Source organism: Pocillopora verrucosa, chromosome 12 (assembly GCF_036669915.1).
Source record: "Pocillopora verrucosa isolate sample1 chromosome 12, ASM3666991v2, whole genome shotgun sequence".
In the NCBI taxonomy this organism is placed as follows: domain Eukaryota; kingdom Metazoa; phylum Cnidaria; class Anthozoa; order Scleractinia; family Pocilloporidae; genus Pocillopora; species Pocillopora verrucosa.
Window position 1 is genome coordinate 20,930,708 of NC_089323.1, and position 5,000 is coordinate 20,935,707.

The following is a 5,000-nucleotide window of genomic DNA, read 5'->3' on the forward strand; positions in this document are numbered from 1 at the left end:
CATCACCGCCAGAGACAACAGGCTCCTTGGGCTCCTAAAGCGGACATGTCCATTACTAACTGACGTGTCTACCGGGCGCGCGCCATCCTTATCGCTAGTCAAGTCATAACTCTGCTGCGCTACTCAAGTCTGGTCGCCCGCTCAGGTTTCCCTGAAGGCACAAGTCGAGCGAGTGCAGCGGCGCGCTACCAAATGGATCTTACAAACCAGGATTGGCGAGATGTCCTGCAGAGACAGACAGACAGACTTATTACCCTCTTACTCCCTCTTACCTACGACAGAGAACTGAAAGACTTGATATTCTTTTATAAGTGCTTATTTAATCATATTCACCTTGATGTATGCATTTGCTTCAATTCCTGCCATTTGAATTAACAACTTTTTTAACAACTTTATTTGGTTTATAACATAGTACTAACTACACCTCTAGCTTGTAGCACGAGCAAGTTCTAACTAGTGTCTACGTGCAGGGCTAGTCAATGTCAATGTCTCAGGCAGTCAAAAGTGTTTGTTTGACGAAAAGCTGGAAGGAGAGCGGACTCGAAAAACTAGAAGAAGGAGCAATAGAACAAGAGTAATTCCAAAGTTTCACAATGCCATTTAAGTAGGAGGCCTGAAAGGGGCTCGTTTCACAGATTGGTGTTTTTAAATTAAAGGAGTTGCTTAGTCTACTACGGCCGTGAGAAATAAAGTTTGTGAAACCACGTACCTGTTCTTTCGAATTTCACAAATTGCCTTTATCACGTGTTTATTTCTTTGATAACACACTTTTACAAAGAGTGAAAGAGAGAATGCCGTCAATGAGGGAATGCAGAACTATCATTGGTATACGAGTAATTAAAAAAACTATTGTGGTCAGTTAAACATGTAACAAGTTGTACTTATTCTGCAGCAATCCAATATGAACGAGTTCGCGTACGATTAGTTACACCTTTTCCAACATAAACATGAAATGCACACCGTGAATCTTTTGTTATAATAACAAGATACAAAAGAACAAAAATAGTCGTACAAAATCTAGGTAATCACTCAGTTTTGACACAAAGCTGTATTTACTTAGTAATTTCTCTGTGGCCTAATACAGTGTGAATAAGAAATCGTGAATCACTAGTCATCTTTTCTCGCGTTTTTCATCCATTAAAGAGAAAGCTCAAAAGTCTGATTGGACATGAGATCTAACGGGTAACTTTTTGAACTTTTTGAAGAACATTCTTTTATCATTAAGAGCGGAATTAAAAGGTAGCAGAAGTGAAGCCTTCAAAACTTTCACTGGACAGGATAGCCCTACCTTATGTGTATTTTACAAATCAATGCCTCTTAGATGCGCTATTTTAGCCGCAATCTGTGCTGTAGACTTCGCAGCTATGTTTAAAGACATTTCCATAACAGCAGGAGACTTAGCCACGAAATCATACAAATCACGCAAATTTTTTGAATTTATGGAAAGTCCTTGACTTAGCATCACGTCCCGGCAAACCATCAAACAAAGCGTTTCAATGTTTCTCCATGGTCCACAATCCACCTCTGCATTTTGACTTATCATGAACTTTGATCCCTTTTTCCTCTTATATGGAGAGACGGTCGCCCTATTTCGCTTCTTTCGTTTTGGGGATTTTCCCGGGTCAGCTCGAGCTTGAACAATGTTTCCACAATTAAAGCATCTGCAGACTTCGGTGCATCCTATGCCACCCGCTACACACGGACACTTCGACTTGCGGAGACTGTCTTGACACAACTTGTGACTTGCATTTGGTTCTCCGTCCCCTTTGCTCTTTTGTCCAACTCCGCACCTACAGCCTCTCTTCAGACTCTTTTTTACCTTCACAACTTCATTGGAATTGCACGTATTTTTGCAATTGTAACATCTACACGAGCGGGTACAAGAGTGGTTCACTTTGTGGCACGGGCATTTACCAGAAACACAGAAAATGTCTGAAACTGACTTATTTTTCTTGTTTTTACCGCAAGTGCATCTTGTTTCCTTCGCTTGTTCGTCACAGTCATTCTCACTTGAAACTTCTGAAACGATGAAACCATGTCAAGAATTAATGCAATGGTTTTCGACAAGGTTTCGACAAGTTAAAGGTCATTAGTATATACTAAAGCAGTGGACAGCGTTGAAGGTGTGCTCTGACTGGCTACTCAAACTCTGAATATCCTTTGCTATTTACCTCCGAGCAACTCGCGAGTTTCACGCTGCCGCACGTACAGGAATAAATTGATTATTAAAATCATCTTTTTGTGCCATATTATCTCACTGATTTAGTGTGTACTAAAAACAGCTATTCGCCTCAGTGTCGTGGCTATTAGTGAATATTTGCCAAGCTGCTTCGCGGCTCGTTAAATGTCTACTATTAGCCACCTACACGTCGGTAAATAGTTATTGCTTATATCTGAAATAACCTCGATTTACAGAATTCGTTTCAGCACAAATGAAGAAAACATCATTTTCTCCATTAAATGATTTCCGGCTCAGTTTTATTAACGTAAGCATTTACAACTTTTTACTAGTACAAGACTTCAACCTTATAAGGGTGCCAAGACATCGGGAGGATCTCGAAAGATTCTCAGTTCAAACCTCGATATATGAGGAGGTATGTAGCATTATCAGAATTTATAACTGCTAATTTAACCTAAGGTTATTGAACAATTATCGAGTACCTTTTGTGGCATTTTTGTTTAAATTGTCGACAAGAGCAAGAGCAATTGCAGGCAAGAGAATTTAGTCGATGGCTAATCATCAACCTATGTGCATATCGGCAAAAGATTCCGAAGAAGGCTACTAAATATTTAACATACAAAATGTCACATGGATAATTTATTTGAGCTATGTAAGACCTATCACAATGTTTAAGGCCTTTCAATTAATTTGGTGACTTCAATAATTCTTCACGTATTTCTTTTTTTGTGTCACTCAGGGGCCGATGATGAAACTCTTCTGTATCAAAATGAAGCAATACAGGAAACGGTAGAAATTTATGTAAGTAACACAGCGGGTCTCTACATATATTCCTTCATATAATGCAACATGCTTAATCAAGGTAAAAAATTATGTTAATGTGAAATCAAGTCCCAAAAAGAATCCAAAGACTTATATGCTTTATAATTCCCTATGAGGAATCACAGTTCCCATATACGAATTGAGAAACAATGCAATTGTAGATGCTTCTTGCGCATTTCGTGCAGAAAGAGGGCAACTAAAGACGATGACCATTATGTTCTTTGCAGGATTCTGAAGTTAAAATTTTAGAAGCGGCATCTTCATCTGCGGCATCGTCATCTGCAGGTAATATTTATTTTAAAATGATTTTAAAATGATTTGCTTGAATGTGCAGTACGTTCATTAAATTACAATAATAACTGCCTATTTGAAATGCGCAATATTAGTGTTTTCATTTTTATCCACTGTACTATTATGAGCCAAAAAAGTGACGCCGTATTGATCAATAATTATTTTTGTTTCAAATTCTCTTTTGGAAGGGTACGTTACCTTATTTATATCTTAAACTTTGGGAAAAGAGAGCAGTAGCTTTCTTTGCGGTTTGAGGATATGAGAAAATTTTTTTCTAAAAATAATATAATGTAAAAATAATAATAATAAATAAAGGTAGAGGGTATGAGCAGCAAAATTAAAAACTGATTTTTTTTCTTATGTGTCTTTCAGCAGAAGCTGAATATATGAGGCCTAAAGGAAAACGTCGAAAAAGTAAGGCTCTTTTATCTTTCCCGTCGGTTGTGTAAGCTAAGCCTACACCATGATTTGAGGTGATGTGGAAGTATTTTTTCCTCAGCTCCAATGAGCTGTCTTTTGATACATCCGAGAAAGCTAAATAATGAGATACAAGATCTTTATCATGAGTGTGATCTTACCCTTTTCCTCGACCTCCGCATTACTAATCTCTTGAAGTATCACTGAATTGTCCCTTAATCTGCTATCAAATATAAACAGTTGAGAAACCTAAATATAGATAAGCTCCAATGACATTCCGGTCGTGTTGTTGTGAATCTAGATGGTTGAACTTCGTTTTAATGAAGGGGACACTTTTAATTTATCAAATTGAGCCTCTGGTCTCGACCAACAGTACATATTATGGTACACTGAATTGCATGTGTCCGTGTTAAGGTTTTTTTTTCTAATTCAGATCTGAATTGAAAAAGAGAGGAAATCCGAAGTGAAGTTGCCATTAACGGGATTGCTATTTATCATTTGCAGGAGAAATGGATTCATTGAAAGATTCCCTTACTCCACGGGAAGTAATACCAAAGAGACGACCTAGAAAAGAGGTCACTTACAAGGTAAAGACCTTTAGCAGTTAAAACATTCATGTAAATATGGGAATGGTAGTTAATCATGGCTAAGAGGGTGCTGGTGTTTATTAAAAAAAAAAAAGGTAGAGAGAAAACTTTGCACGTTTATGAAAACTTACCCTAATTCCCGATTTATGTGCTGTACACCCCAGTTTTATCTGAAGATTGCTCAGTCTTGGTTCACTCGTGGGTGGTGCGTAACGCTTGGAAGTTCTTTTTTTTGTTATGGTATATGGTGTTAAGATAAATAGCGTAACTATAAACCGATTGGAAAACCTTAAATGTGTTTCTGGTAACATAACTTGGGATGAAATATGATTTAAAATCAGAGAAGTATCAAAGTAAATCCCTGACATCCTACTCAAATTTGAATGCCGGCCCCCTCCTAGCCATGATTAACGAATAGTGACAACCCAAATGATGTGTGGAAGTGTGAGTTCTTTAACTGACATGAAACCCTTTCCAATCGGGGATCTTACTATTAATAAGTCCTTTCGAGATTTTATAGAGATAACTCTCTAATAAATAAAAGTAATGAGCTCTGATCTTACACGAGCCTTACCAATCTCCCTGCTAAAGGTTCTTTGAAAAACAATTTTCAAGCTTTGGTACGTCGTAAAAAAAGAGCACTCCATGAATGGATCAATGAATGCATGAATTCTAAGTATTTTAGCATGTTAATGAAATTATTC